Below are 16,944 nucleotides of genomic sequence, written 5' to 3' on the forward strand. Positions count from 1 at the left end.
CGATATTATAAAGTAATTGGGCAGTCTAAAAGTCAGTCGCGAGGAAAGAAGGAAAACAACCCAACGACCTCCTTAATTAACATAACACTCATTCCATGTCCACTAAAAACGAAAAGATACGAAAAAGTTCTTGAACATCAGAAAAATTGCGTGGGGAAACACTTCCCAGATCTCAAATGGCAAATCCATAAGAAAGCAAATCGATTAACATTTCAGAAAATTTAAGATTTATTTTTTGCTACCTCGGATAAAAATCTTTTCTTATCGTTTAAGTAAAATCTTTTTCTTCTTTTTTCCAGACTCAATGTTCAAATTAGCAATCGAACAAATGAATCAAGCAGATGAGAGTTGGTAAGTTGCCTTAAATCCACTTATTAGTTCGCGTTGTCTTCTAGATTACAGTGGATTTTTAAATAATCAAAAATGCGAAATTCCCTCAAGTAGCGAAGACAAAAAGACATTTTTTATTAGAAGATTTCAGTATGGAAAAAATAGGAAAATATACGTTTGCAATTTCTTTTTCCCAACAATCAGAGAGTCATCATGCGAACAAAGCCTTGCTTTTTACCCGTATCAACTCTTGGAGAGGGAAAAGGAAGTAAAGATTCTAATCGGGAAAAGTCCTTATTTTTTATATAAGTAATATTTCTTGACAACGTGCCTAACTCGTTTTAAAATTTATTAAAAATTATAGGCCATATTTTTACAAAACGAAAGATTCAAGCGAGCAACTTTTAAAAATTTCCATCTATAGATAATTGATGGCGGCAGCTGACTTGTGATGTGTCGTGATATGTTAACATCTATCCAAATATTGTTTAGAAACCTCTTAGTTTTGCACAACAATTTCAATTTTTTATTGCATTAAAAATATCGAGTCTCGTTCCAAATAAGCACCATTTGCGGGAGGTTTTGATTTTCTGTCTCAAATGGAAGAAAATTGCAGCTGAAACCCATCGAATCCTAATGAAAGCTTATAATGAATCCGCACCATCGGATAAATCGGGGAAAGAATGATTTCGATGAAGAATTAGAAACATTACTCGACCGAGATTCGTAGTAGATGCAAAAAGAACTCACAAAAACCTTGAAAGTATGGAAAGTTTATCCCATGCAAGCTGAAACTGAGAGATATCAAACAACGATTGTGCATGTCTGAAATGTTGCTGGAACGATACGGAAGAAAGTCGTTCCTGTATCGAATTATATACGGAGATGAAAAGTGGATTCTGTACTACAACACGAAACGTCAAAGCCCGGCCAAACAGGGACATCAACCCCGAATCCGAATATCCTGGGTACCAGGGTTATGCTCTGTATTTGATGCGATCCGAAGAGTATGCCAACGACTTAAAAGCTTGTCAAACCATCACAGGACACTTCTACAGGCTACAATAGACATACTTAATGAAAGCTATAGTCAAAAAATATCTAGAATATGCAACCAGACAGAGGTCCATAATATTTCACTGTGACATCGCTCGACCTCATTTTGTTTTTAGGGTTCAAAACTATCTAGATAATAGCGGATGGCAAATACCGATTAATTCACATTATCGTCCGGACTTGGTCCTTTTCGACTACCATTTATTTTGATCTATGCAAAACACTTTGACTGAAATACCCTTCACTTCAGAACTGGGTATCAATAATTGGCTCAATTCATTCTGGGCTTCAAAAGATGAAAGCTTCTTCCACGACACAATCTATAAATTGCCAGAAAGACGAGAGAAAGTAGTGCTCAATGATGAATAATACTTTAAATAATATTTGATTCATGTTATCTTTCAAAAAATACCTTTTCGAAAAAACCGATCGAATTAAGTTGTACATCATAATATTTCTAACGTTTTCGCCTCACCCCTTTGCAACTAGTTCCAAAACTGATACCTGATTTGGAATGTACTCATGGGGACTTTCCATTTGAAAATTCTTTTGCATGTTTGGTGGCCCCCTTAAAGGGAGATATACACCGAGAAGCCGGAGAAAATTTAAAATTTCTAAGTGAGGCTTTAATTATCTAAAACTATCGGTATTTAAAAATATGTTCAATTTTTTAAGTTTTCATGTAAAACAAAACCTTATGAAGATCCGTTTACTGTCTGTCTATCTGTTTGTCCGTTTGTCCTTTTTTTGGGATTGGAAAGTGGAAACGTTCAAAACCTACCGTTGGCTCCAACCATGCAGTTATGTGAGACTATTACTCGCTAAAATCCTCGCTCCTTCTTCACTTTCCCCGCAGGACTGCCATTACTACGTCACGGGACAGGATCAGTTACGAACTGCAACTCGTGTCGTTATTTGCTACTTTCCTTCGAAGCTCCTCTTTCCTCAGCAGGTTTTGGATGGCCTTCATTAATTTTTCCATCGCCCTCCAAGCTGTTTCGGAAGCGAGCATGTGGTCCACGATATTCGCTCTCCTCCGAAATAATGTCACATGTCGGGCAATATGGGGAGTCGTCACGCCTGAAGCGATGAAGGTATGCATGGAATGTTTCGTGTCCGATTGGGTTAGGTCGTCGCTAACTTCACTGTGCCTCCTTATGTTCTGTTTTGGAACGCCTGCAATAGTCCTATGAGTCCAGCGTCCTTTAGTGGAATTATCCCTTCTTTTTTTCCACTACAAAATCGCTTCACTTCGTGCTAATTGCCCACGATAGTTACAAGACCCGCCGATTACATATGATCGGATATAGAGGCGTCGACCCCCATTCGCCAAGATGTCAATGGGAACCATGACTGCTACCACACATGCTGCTTCGTCTGATATTGTACGATAAGCGCACGAAGTTTGCAATGCGGTATAGAGCTGCGATTTTTCTCCTATCTGCTTTTAGCGTCAATGATGATGTCCAGACTAGAGCTGCGTAAAGCAAGATGAAACTGACAACTTCTGAGATAAGGAGCCGACGGCTTTGCCTAGGGCCAATGATATTCGATAGCATTTTTTCCAACAATGTAGCAACTCCGGAAGCTTTTGCTGCTAAATTCTCAAGACGCGGCTTGAATTTCAGCCTTTGGTCAATCATAACTCCTAAGTATTTAAGAGTTATTTGTGAACGCATGATGTGTTCCGCAATTCTCATCTTTGTCGACGTTTTGGTTCCTTCGTTTGGTGATCAAAACTACCTCGGTTTTATGCTCTGCGAGCATCAGACTAGCGTCTCCTAGCCAAGATCTAATTTCAAAATAGCCTCGTATATGAGGACCTCGATCTCCCCAATATTTCATGCCGCGATAGTCACTTCTATGTCGTCTGCGAAGCCAACGATTGTCACTGCTTTGGGCAGTTCAAAATTCCATCATACATTATTATCCACAGGAAAGAAACGAGAGCCGGTCCTGGTGGAACCCCACAGGTTGTCCTATACATCTTAGATCCATCCGTCCGAATCGTATTGCTTTTTCCGCAAGTTTCATCACCATATCAATCGCATTGACCGTAGATCTTGCCTTTCGAATCCCGAACTGCCTATCTGAGAGGCCACTCTCCCTTTCCGTGATTGGTACAAGTCTATTGCAGATGACCCATTTGAAAAGCTTGTCGACGCCATTTAATAGGCATATATGCCTATATGATGAAGGATCAGCCAATGGTTTATTTGGCCGCGGGATTAACAAAAGCTTCTGCTATTCCACATTTCCAGGAAAATCCCTTCTTCGAGGCACATCGAAAATATTTCAGCGAACCACCTTGGAACTGTTTTGACGGCCACTATTAGAACTTTTTTCGGAATGCCGTCTAAATCTAGGGCTGCACCACCTTTCCTTTTGCGTTTCAAACCGGCTTTGCCTCCTGCACTACTGCAGTGGTGCTCAGAGGTGGCGGCGAGGAAGATGGGGCGGTAACTCTATCGGCCAAACCAAAACCAAGTTGTCAAGGAGAACCTCCATAGTGGTGGCACCGGGAGACGCTGTAATCACTTTGGTTTGCCGGCCATGATTCAGTAGGCGAATGCTCCAAAGACCTAATCAGGGCGATCAGACCCGAGTCTGCACGGGGACTCATCTGAAGTGGCAAATTGGTCACGAAACCTTACCAGGGGTATACTGGGACCATGGGAACCGGGAAAGCCCCTGGACTCACATACTTCGGATGAACTCCTGTTGTATGTGAGAACAGCTCGGTTTTTTGCGGTTGGCCCCCCTAGTGGGAGTTTCATGGTGGTTGTGGTTATGCTCAAGCGAGAAGAGACCTTCGGGCCTCGACGTGGTGTTGCGTATCAACACGGGTGCCGTACTCCATAGTTCGGTAGAGATTTAGGTAATTCCTGCATCTACCAGTATGAATGCTAAGCCATGCACTTGGTATAGACTGGTACCGTTGTAGCTTGTCTCAGCGGGGCTCTGATTGTGGTCACAAAATCAATCCGTGTCTGAAGAGGACCGTAGGATTAAGTCTAACGACAGGTGCCTACGTAAAACACTATGGGCTTCACTGCGCTACTGCAGTCTTTTTGATATACTTTCCTTCTGTCCTACGCTCCACCTCGAAGATAATAGCCTGATGGTCGCCACGCGTATATTCCTCGCTTCCCTGTCATTGGAGATCCTTGGATACCGTGTCGCCCACAAACATAATAATATCCCGTCTCCGAAAAGTATTGACGCCGCCTGAAGGGCTAGAAGGGCTTTCAGACCTGAAAATACGCTGATCCATATGCGAGACGTTTGTGTGCTACTTTCATTGTTGAAAAGGAAATCTTGGAACAGTGTAGCTCATATCGCGTCTCAAAATACATTGATGGCATTGCACGTACTTGACTTTTCATTTCCCCGTAAATGTTGTTTCAGGAGCCAACAAACTCCATTAAGTTCGAGATCATCACCCCCAGCTTTGAAAATGCGTATTCTTCCTCGCCGATTGCAGCATTAACGCCATTTGCCGCCGAGCTTTTTGTTATACTTGCAATTGGTGTATGTTCCAATTTCCGATCCACATCATTTTCCCTGTCAGCGATCTGAATGTTCTAGCGCTGCGCCTAAAAGGATCGTTAACGTTTTTAAACGGCTCCCCATAAGCACATTCGCTCGTGTATTGCCTGTGGCCTGCTGTCACGAAACCCTTCGACCACGGGGTAATTTCTCCTTACTATTGACTCTCTTGCTCCATCCTCTAGTTGAATTTTAAAATTTACAAATTAACGATTGACAATTTATAAAATTAGCCACTGCAAACACCACTTGCATGGTAAGTAATTATTACTGATAACAACACCACCATTCAGGATAAAACAATTAAAATCATCATCATCATCAACGGCGGTCTAGGTTTGCCTTAATAAGGAACCCCAGACATCCCGGTTTTGCGCCGAGGTCCACCAATTCGATATCCCTAAAAGCTGTCTGGCGTCCTGACCTACGCCATCGCTCCATCTTAGGCAGGGTCTGCCTCGTCTTCTTTTTCTACCATAGATATTGCCCTTATAGAGTTTCCGGGTGGGATCATTCTCATCTATACGGATTAAGTGACCCGCCCACCGTAACCTATTGAGCCGGATTTTATCCACAACCAGACGGTCATGGTATCGCTCATAGATTTCGTCATTGTGTAGGCTACGGAATCGTCCATCCTCATGTAGGGGACCAAAAATTCTTCGGAGGATTCTTCTCTCGAACGCGGCCAAGAGTTCACAAATTTATTGCCAGAAAAAGTAACCCCAATTCACAGTTCACGATTGTCTATCTGTCTGTCTGTCTGTCACACGAACTTTTCTCGAAAACAGTTAAAGCGATTAGCGCCAATTTGGTGGAAAGGTGGAAACGGTGAAGGCCCACGCATACAGTGAGTTATATCATTCTACGTCGAATTTAAGGGGGGGGGGTCTCCATACAGCCAAAAGGAGGATGTAATTTTTTTGTTTCACCAAATATAGTCATGTGGGATATCAAATGAAAGGTCTCGGCTAGTACTTTCCAGAATCGAGAAGGAGCATGAGAAAAAAAAGGGGGAAATAGATATTTGTGAGTAGTACAAGCAGAGAAGTATTCAGCTTTTAGGAGGAGTCCCAGTTTCTGATGATTTTCAAAACTTTCGAATTTAATGTAAAGAGAAATATATCTGAAATCTTGTTAACCACGAAATCGAGGGCAAGGGGCCGAGATGACCAAATATTACAGTTTCAATTGCCTGGACAAACCCTTTCCACAACTGACCATTGCCAGTTCATCTCTAGAAACAATGGAATGCAAGATGGACATCTTCATTCATAACATAATTTCCAAGATTATTCCTTTCCTAGACACAATTTTCCGCATTTTTCCATTGATTACTTGAAGTTTTGCAAGACAATCCTAACATAACGTCCGCATGAATGAATGCCTCTTGAACTAGCCGCTTATTGACATCATAAAAATCAAATACTTGCCTATAATAACAATGTCATGGCGGCAAGCATAATTCAATAAAGAAATATGAGGCCGACTCCATTTATAGCTTTATATATTCAGAGCGCTTATCAGCAGTGCCATCTATGTATGTCGCGCCGCACTCACCATTAATAACAAATGCCTTGTATCCAACACTGAGTCGCCATGTTTGAAGTTATCTTCTTTCAGCTATGATTTAATAGAGAAATTATCCTCTGAAGATTGTTTAATTTTTCAAATATTTCCCAAACATTTTTTTTCTCTCTTGGTTGCCATAAATGAATGTTTATTTTCTTGGCGAATAACTTGTTTGTTGGTGGTTTTATTTGTACTCCTCAATCATTGGATGCAAGAAATATGCTTCATGAGACTCTTACGACTATGGAAGATGCTTGATGCATTCAGTGAGGTTGTCTTATATATTTTTTTCAAACGTGAAAAGTATGTAGGATGTGTTCAATGGAAGGAGAAAAAAAATCCAAACGCAAAGCACGTACAATTCTAACGTAACATTCTTGAAATTTTAATTACAAAAATGTGGAATAATCCACGGTGAATCGGCGAAGATATTTTGAAATTGAATTACTTTGTAGAAAGCTGCCTGCAAGTGTATGAATAAGGAGAACTTCGTGAATGCGATAATTAGAATTGGTTAATGCAAAAATATAGGATGCATTTAACTCGACATAAATGGAGTTATGTATATTAGATTTACTCACACAACAAAATAAAAGTAAAGTTACTCGCTTGAGTCTTTTGTTTTCTGAAAAATGGGGCTCATAGTTTTAGTAGTTTCAAAACAATAATTAATCGCTTGAACTGAGATAATTAGGGAAGGTGCCCTACCCGTACAATATGAGGCCACAACTATAAAAGTAAGCCCAAAAGTAATCCACCGAAAGTAACTGAAAACCGCTGCTTTCTGGATGGTCTGGGCGAGAACCTAAGTAGCTCAAGGTCATATAAGTAGAGAAGACATTTTCAGCATTTTTTTTTTTGGATGTTTAATTGTTGGGGCTCTGCAGTCCTACCCGGCCGATGCTCTCAATGTACTCCTGCATCTCTTCCCCCTAGACCTCCACATTTAATACATTTCAGCGTGTAGTGCCGTCAGACTACGTGAGTCCGGATGCTAGGTAGCGAAGTCATACGGCCACAGCAACATCCTAGACGACGTACCTCGGGAATACTGGGTTTTCCCCACGGATTATGCTACACGCAAGCTAAACTTCACAAGAAACTTTGCTGTGGACCTTTCAACCAGGACAAAGTGGAAGACCTACGGCGTGTTGCAAGGTTATGACTCAGTATTCTTTGCCGACGGATCGAAGATGGCGTGTGGAGTCGGCGCGGGGGTTTTCCCGAATACATACAGTGTACCCAAGTCGTATAGTCTCCCAGTGCTTCCGCTTGGAATACACTGGCGATATTGGAAGTCTGTCGATGGCTGGAGCGAGATTCGAGCCCCAAGCGTAACATAGCCATTCTGACCGACAGCCAAGCGGCCATCAAGGCCTTGTACTCAGCGACGACATCTTCCAAACTGATAAGGCAGTGCAAAGACGCGCTAAACCGTCTGGGCAGCACGCTCAAGGTCACCCTCCTCTGGGTTCCCGGGCATAGGAATATAGAGGGAAACGAACGGGCTGACGAATTGGCCAGGCAAGGCTCTGCTCTTGGCAAGCCTTCGGTGAATACAGTCGATATTTCACTGGTGGCTGTCAAGGGCCAAGTTTACTTGCACTACTCAGCAGCCGCGGGCCTTAGCCTGTGCCAAGTCGAAGAGAATTTGGCCCGCTTATAACATAGCCCAATCAAGAGAGCTCCTTTGCCAGACGCGCAAATTTTGCCCCACCGTCGGGTAAAATTGTAAATGGATGAGGCAAAACGGTAAATCAACTTTGTAAAAAAAGTGAAGTGACGGCGGCTTTACGGTTTCTTACCAGGACAGAGGCAAATCGTCAGACGCTGCCTCACCTCTGCCCTGGGAGCAGCGTGACCGTAGCGGCTCGCAGATGTTGAATGCTCGCTCGTGCAGGCCCAGCGAGGGGTCCGTGGACCAGAAAAGAAGGAGTAAGTTGCTCCTCAATTGGTCCGGTCCTGCATTAAGTTGATGCGGACTTAGGACCCCTCTTCATTCTCAAAACCAACTTTGTAACTCTCCAAAGCAATTTTTTTAGCTGAAATAAGTGTGGAAAAATTAGAAGGTGCCTCAATGACGAAATTCATTAAAAGAAAATATCCATATTTATTACTGAGCCTGGTTTTTCCGTGGACGGTCGCGTTTTTTGGGAGCAGTGTTCGAGTTCTGCTTTTTGTTTCGGGCTGCAGCTTGTTCACAGACCAACTGTTCCATTGTCGCCTGATCAGTCAAAATGGCGGCCGTGCGCCGATTTCTCTCACGATTAGATGGTGCAGGCGGTACCGCCTTTGGATAAGGACGAATTGATTCCAGAGTCCTTTCAAAATCAGTTTTTTCTTCAATGCTTGAATCGATTTAACCTATCGAAATCCTTGTTGGACCTGATGTCTCTTCCACCTCGTTATTCAATCCCTCTTCTTCAGACGTTCCTTGCTGGTTCTTTAAAGCCGTAGACAAGGTTTCTTCAACAGGCTGCACATCAGGACGAGCCAGAACTGTCCGGTCAATTACTTCAGGACGCATGCAATCAGTGTCGTTAAAAATATTCATGGACCAAATTCGTGTTGATCTGAAGTCGGAAATGGTGTTGCTACTTGTCACTCCAGCATCCATAGCCGAAGGAGCAATTCCAGGAATTTTGTATATTGACATGGAGAGTCCGGGACTGGCATTAATCTACCCATCAACAAAATAATTGATAGCCATCTTGAATGGGCCGAAAACTGTTCGATCGGGCGATTGGAGCCGCTGGCTGCAGTGAGGTGGGAGAGAGAGGTCAACAATGCCATTGTCAATGCAAATTTTCAAATTGTCAATGGAAACGGCTTATGTCTCGGTTAGGGTCTTGGACCGTCGAAGCATCAGCCAACAATTCAGTCAACATTCCAAATTTTTCCATATTCAAAGTGATAGCTCTCATACAGTGCTTTCAAATTATTAGTTCGGTTGAAAGCTGTCGCTCGTTGAAGGCTCGTCGCTTCCGGTTTCCGTATGGCGCCATAAAGCACCGGAACCATTCTATTCCAGCCATTTCATCATTTTCCCAATCAGGAATCAGGCAATTTGCAAACTTTTGGCATATTGATAAGCCAATCGACTCACATCCCTCGAAGCAAGTTCAAAATAAGGATAGGAAGATTTAAGCAAGTAAGCCATTGAAGGTGGCTGTTCCTTAGAAAAGATCGTAATATGCCCAGCCGACTTGAACGTGACTGGTGTACTAGTGGTAGGAGTGGGTGATGTAGAATTTGTATCTTCTTTCGGGGATATAACGCACTGTCAACACCCCCTCACGGTCATAGGAACGAGGTCGAACTCTTTTGCAGCTTTGAACATCGACCATCCCTCTTTCTGAACTGCGTGAACAACCCGGCCAAGTTTTTCACGGTCTGCAATCACACACGAAACGCAATCCAGTGATACGAACCTACGTAAAGCAAGTAACGTAACTAGTGACGAGTACGATAACCGACGAGCGTAACAATTGGTGACAGCGGTGGGATTGCGTAAGCCAGGATGGTTAAACTCGAGGGCTTGAAAGTGGAGCAGCTTCGCGAAGCTTTGCAGTCGCGAGATATTAGTGTCGAGGAGCGTAAATCCCAGTGTGAGCCTACCCCGTTTGCTGAGCGTCGCAAGCAAGCGGCTGGAAGGATCGCGGTAAACAACAACGACATAGCAGCTCTAATGCAAACTATGTATGGAAAGCAACAAGATGAATCTAGAAAGCAACTAGAAGAATTTTCAATATGGCAAGAGGAAAAGGAAGCATGACAAGACGAAAGACAGGCAAAATTTATGGAAGAATTCAATCAAAGGTTGGAAGAAATATTTAATGAAAAGGAGGTGAACGAAGAACAAAAGGAAAGCGCTCAGGAAGCAGCGTGGCGAGAGAATGAAAAATCGCAGTATGAAGGTACCCCAGAAGTAGTTGAACAGATAGCAAAAACTACAAAGCAATTGGCAGATTCCCCTGAAGAACCTCAGGAAAGAAAAGATAGAACTGTAGTGTGTCAGGATGAAAAGCCGATGTATCAGAAAGTGAGTATACAGAAAGAAGTGATACAACGTGAGAACGCCAATGAGATTCCAAACCCGATGGAAGAGATGGTGCAAGAAGTTGAAAACCGGCAGAAGGAAGTTGAAAAGTTGCTGTCCAGTCAGGATATTCAGGGGCGACTAAAGAAGAGGAACGAAACTACCGACAAGTATTATAGTAGCCCATGGAGAGGTTATAAGTGAAGGTGTAAAATCGCAGGAAGAGGCCATGAGAGAAGGTACGAAACAGGAGGAAGAAATTTGTAAGCAGGGTGGGCAAACTTGGCAGGGCAGTGCAAAGCCGGAGGAGATGACTATTCGAGAAGGGATACGTCGGCAGACGGAAAGTGTGAAATGACGAGAAGCGATTGACAAGAAGATCTTCAAATAGTTCAGGACAAAGATAGCAACAGGCATATTTTGGACGGCGAGGAATCTAGCAACAAAGCACAGCTCGCTTAGTGTCTTGAAGGCAATGAGTCGCCGAGTTGTAAAATTGATGAGCGTAATACTTATGCCATATTTAGAAGCGAGTGCCATGATTGAAGTAGAGGAAGGTACATAACACGAAACTATAAGAAGCGTCGCAAGAAATAGAAGGGATCAGAATGGATGGATAAATGGAACCGGAAAAGACCAGAGTTTTGGGATTATTTCTGTGAAGAAAGCGAGGTGATAAATAGAAGAAAATTGGAAAGTATGGAGGATACATGAGTGGGTATCGTGAAGCGATCCAGTAGAGTTTATCGTCTGAGTGCTACGGCAGAGAAAAAGCTGACTTCTGAGCAAGTATGGCAACGCTCTGGAAAAGTGGTAAAAATAGTCAGGAGGAGAAGAACCAAAGAAGGAGCTGGGATCATTTAAAGGTCAAAATTTGCATAGCTAGACGTTTGGCAGTTTGTCTTCATCCAGATCGGTAGTAGCGCGAGATCTTGGGCTCCACATCAATGAAGGCAATACAAACTACATGGTGGCAATGTAAGCACCAAAAACCAACCAACCAACAACATCAAACCGCACTGGTCAAACGGGAAGAATCAAGATAGGAGAATACAACTTTGAGACCGTTGAAAATTCTAGGGTCGTTTCAGCTACAACAATGAAATCCACGCACGATTCTTGGCAGTCAACAGAGCCTATTTCAGCTTACAAAAACTGTTCCGCTCGAAACGTCCCACCATAGGATCAAAGCTCTTACTGTACAAGACAATGATCTTGCCAATGTACAATGATCTTGCCAGTCCTCATGTCTTCCTCGGAGACTTGGGTTCTTAGCAAGAAAAACTGCAAACTCTTGGCCACGTTGGAGGCAAGAATCCTCCGAAGAATTTTTGACCCCCTACATAAGGATGGACAATTCCGTAACCTACATAACGACGAAATCTATGAGCGGTTCCATGACCGTCAAATTGTGGATAAAATCCGGCTCAATGGGTTACGGTGGGCGGGTCATTTAATGCACATGTATAAGGATGATCCAGCCCGGAAAGTCTAAAAGGGCAATATCTATGGTGGGAAAAGAAAACGAGGTAGGCCCTGCCTGAGATGGAGGGATGGCGTAAGTCAGGACGCCAGACAGCTTTTAGATATCGAATTGGTGGCGCAAAACCGGGATGTCTGGAGTTCTTTATTAAGGCAGACCTAGACCGGATACCGGTTGTTGCGTCGTTGATGATGATGATGAAGATTTATGCGGGACAACCGCATTTTGGAGCATCATGAAGAAGTAACCAGTAAGCATTTAGATGTCACCGGAATTATAGCAAAGAACGAGCGGTGGTTCTATTGAACTATATGTGTAGGATCAGATTGCGTAAGATTATGTGATCAACATGGGTTTCCAAAGAGGCCGATGATACGAAAACGAAGGAAGATGCTGATATGTGAGCTTGGAACTGCACTCGAACCGGATTTTATAATTCAAGCAAAGCCGTTATCAGGGCACAGCTCCTGCGGGGACCAACTAGTATTGCTACAAAGTCCACTGGCCACGAAGGAAGATAAACGAAAGTCGCCATCGAAATTGTAAGGACTTCGTGGGGAAATTAAGGAATTTAATGACATGGATTATTGCCGGGAGAAGATGGAATTTGAGTACCTGGAGAAATCACCACGATTCGGAATACCAGATGATTCTTGTTCGGGACGAACAACTTTAGGCGGTGGACAGTGTGACGAAAATCACTTTGGAAAATTATGTGTGACGTCAATATAAATCGTAATTATGACAATTAGCCAGGACACCAAGGCTAGAGTAGGGCGAATATTTAGTTAGGATAATTGTTGACAGATGACTCTAATATCGGTGGAAAGATCTTGTCAAAGGTGCAAAGCAGTTTTCTATTAAAGTGTTTGCATGCCTTTCTGAAATGTTCTGCGGGGTATAAAAGGACCGGAAGTCCGCCCACAAAATCAGTCACAGTCAAAGGTGAAACAATCGGTAGCGAAAGAATGCCTGACACCACGGTCAAAATAGACTTTGGGTTATGTACACATCAATTTTCAAGGGAACCATTCACAACTTTCGTCAATCATTCTTAGTACCAAAAGTCCCCTACTTTGGTAACTGTTATCGATCAAGGGATAATGCAGATTATTGATTTCGACAATTTACCACTTTACCCCAGACTCCCTTACTTTGTTGTCTCAATGTTCCACTATATTCCCACGTAGCAGTTCCTGATACATTCCACCATAGACGACCGTTAAGTGCTGCAATTAGCTAACATGATAAAAAAGAAACTCCCCACAAGCTTGCAAATTGATCTAATATAACTTTATCAATCCATAATTGTGCACTTTCAATGATTCATACCGAGTCCAATAAAAGTGATTTTCATCTCACAGAAACACCGTCTCCAACCCGAATGGCCTTGTAGATATTTGAAAAATAGCGTATTCATACGAGTATCTGTATCTTTTCTATTTTCCGCTCCGTAAATAACCACAATTGCAACAATTCTAATTCACTGTCATTATCACGCGAATTGTAACTGTAAAATGGGTGTGCATTTCAGCTTTAATGAACAATAAAATTACACCGGTAACGTAAGTATTTGCAAATTTCCCGACAAATCCTGATCGTAATTCCATAAATATTTGTCTATATTGACCATATTTTTCACGCCATCACAATGGTAACAACGACAGCACCTCCAGCACAAGAACGGTGACGGGGTGTTAACAATTTCGCGAATATGATAATTTGTTCTCACCGTATGCCCTCACTGTCAGCAGCGTCATGTTCGCCCGATTTCCGTAAATGTTACGCTCAAAACATACCATGCTCATATAAAATTATAATATTCTAACAACTCATAGTTGCGGAAAAGTCTACAATGGTCGTAGATTTTCTATTTTATTTTTCACAGGAGATTTCGTTTGCAGAGCGTCAGAGTTGTCGTGAAGTTATCTAAGATCTTAGGTGCGCTGGAGGTTGGTGTGATGGTGGCTCGGTTGAACTGTGCCAATCGATGTTGATACGGAATATCCCTGACATTTTTGCACTCATGCCGAACGCAAAACCTTTGAACTTGCTTATGAATTCCGAAAATATCATGAAAATGTATGTATTTGAGGAAATTCGTGCCGGTTGAATGGTTTGAAAGATTATGAATAAGGTGGAGCTGATAGCCGTGGGTTTCAGTCGGCGGAAGTTACTGTACAGGCCAGCCATGGTGTGAAAATTTCAGGTGCTGTTTCTGAATAGAACGAATTTTCTTGTGCGCTGCATCTACTATCCTCAGATGGTCCAATCTGATATTCAAGGTTAGCTTTAGATAGTGAATCTGCCATAATTTAAGCTTTATTGAAGTTTGGATTCACTTTTCCCCCATTTTCCACCTTCATCTTTTCAATGATTACTACTTTTGACAATGGAATTATTTATTTGTCGGCTTTTTCCTCCTTTGTCGAACACAGACCTACTTTTTTTAGCCATTACCAACCATTGATCTGGATATAGTCCAAAAGTTCACATAGCACTACCTACGGCGTGAAACCATCGCTGTCTCGCATCGTTTTCCGATGACTTGGATGCCTCTTAATGCTAATGAAAGTCATAACCCTGCAATAACCACCACCCACACTCGTAATGCAGCCAGTTTTCCAACCCAGGTCTTCAGATCACAAGGCGGGCTCTCCATCAACTCGGCCACCACATTGTTTAATGAATTTCCCTTTTCTAGATAAACTAAAATTGCGATGCACCGTATCTATAACCTTTTCATCTTGTAGTGTGTGTTTCTCCTTTTTCTTTTTCTCTAGCCTTTGTCCTATTCACAAGCGGGGTCGACTCGTCGTGATCGGTTGTGCCATTTTGCTTAGTCAAAGGTCTAATCTGGATGCAGACGCAAGGCTTTCAATTCAATATCCAGCGTGACAAACCACCGTTGTTTCGACCGCTCTTTTGATCACGTACCTTCAACTTCGATGTTCAAACCAATCTTGGCGAATGAATTCTCCTTATCGCTAATTACGTGACCATACCATCGAAGACGCCTCTCTTGCAATTTTTCCACGATCGATACAACCCCATATCGATCGCGGACATCATCATTTCGGATATGACAAAGGCGAGTTACGCCACTAGTCCCACGCAATATCTTCGCTCCCATCACGGCGAGACGCCGATCATTGTCTTTTATAGTCGGCTAACACTCAGAACCATAGAGGGTGACACTGCGGTAAATTTTAGATTTGAGACATTTGTTAATACGTTGATTACGAAAAACACCAATTGCGGAACGTCACTTCGTAGTGCTTATTGAGATTTAAATTTATGTTTTGGAAGTCAGGGCCCAGAAAAGGAGGAATCAGTGAATTACTTGAGCGTGAGAATGATATGACGGATGAAGTTGATAGAAGCACGTATCTCATATTTTAAAGAAAAAGACAGTCTCGAGCATGGTCTGTATCTCGAAGCATTTCAGGAGAAAGCAAAATCAGTTTGCGGTAATTGTCAGTGATATTTGCTGACTTCCTGACTTGTTCTAGTGTTGGTAAGCAGGAAGCATTGTAGGAAGGTTGAAGATCCTAGCCTCTCTGGGCTTCGATAAGAATTGCACAATAGTCGAATGTCCAGTCAGGACTGCTATTGTCTGGCACAGTTCCGAGGATGGGAATTATACTTGGGTTTAACATCAGTTTTCAGGCATTGCCTAGTTTAGTCCAATGATCCGTCCTCCTGGACCACTCGCGCCTTTCTTACTACTACTTGCGCCCTGCTAACACTCTCCTTTTCCTTTGTCCGATGTAAATATTGCCGGATATTGGGTAGTCTACTCTTTAGTTTTCATTCAAACCAATTCCACCTGTCAGTGCCACATAAGGAGGAAGCTGTGATCCAAAAACACACCATGAAGCACGATTTATTCTGTTTGAATGTCCTGACAAATGTTTATACGTTTGATAGCTCCAAGGACGTCAGTGATATTGAGGTTACGTATTGGAATGTCCAGTCATGGAGATTGTTGGATCTAAAGTTAGTGACTATGCTCGTGTTGTGGTCGCGCTGGCCATTAGGAGTGTGAAGTATTGGTCCCCCAATCACGCCAATACGTTGGAATGCACATGGTTGTAATTGGGAGAAATATGTTGCTCGAATGGACAAGTTAGTCGACCGCTCTCCCCTTTCTGAGTATGTGCTTTTGTCAGTAGATGGGAAAGTTGAGTTGTTCAATGTTTGGATGTATTCTGTCAACAATGAAATGTTGAGGAAGCCTAAACAAATGGCTCTGAAGCATGTCACATGGGGAACGAATTGCCTTCGCAGGAAGCGGAGGGAAGTCCGTCACCTGAGGAAGACATTCTAAGAGGTGCGCCATTAATGTAGTGGAAGGATTACCTTTGTTGATATCGACAAATTTAGGCTCGCCTGAAAGCGAGATGTATCCTGTTGCAAAGAACTGTTGATCTGAAGGGAAAAGACTGGAGACAGTTTGTTGTTGAACATAGCGATGACCTTCGTGAAAGAGTCTACCAGATATACAAAGGGAAATGGAATCACAGCATTAAGGTGAACGGAGAGCCTATACTTAAATGACGTAACAGTGTTTGTGCCTTGCTGGGTGAACTATTTCCGAAATGCAAGTCATTCTTCTTCCAAAGTATTGTTAGATTGAGGAAAGCATGCCGAGGCGAAGGTCGCGGAAGTCACCTGGTTGGGAAGGGATGGCTTGCAAGATGTATGAAGCTATCTGATGGCCCATCTTTGTCTGTGTCAGGATGATTATTGTTCACGGGAAGGACATTTCCCTACATTCTGAAAGATTGGCTCCTGAAATCATTAGAGAAAGATAGGAGTAATTTTCGGTCGTACACGGCCATATCTTCTCTCCCGACCCCTGGCAAGGTTCTGGAGAAAAGATTATGATCCGCCGACTGGAGATGAAAACATC

At 42.7% G+C, this 16,944-nt stretch overlaps 1 protein-coding gene across 1 annotated transcript in view; it reads left to right on the forward strand.

Moving 5' to 3' along the window:
* LOC119660232 (zinc finger protein MSN4) overlaps positions 1-16,944 on the forward strand; it is a 660,817-nt gene that overhangs the window by 569,193 nt on the left and 74,680 nt on the right. The window contains exon 5 of the mRNA XM_038068678.1: positions 300-351. The gene's annotated coding sequence lies outside the window, so the exon portion shown is untranslated. The remainder of the gene's footprint in view (positions 1-299; positions 352-16,944) is intronic.

This window comes from Hermetia illucens, chromosome 6 (genome assembly GCF_905115235.1).
Source record: "Hermetia illucens chromosome 6, iHerIll2.2.curated.20191125, whole genome shotgun sequence".
In the NCBI taxonomy this organism is placed as follows: Eukaryota; Metazoa; Arthropoda; class Insecta; order Diptera; family Stratiomyidae; genus Hermetia; species Hermetia illucens.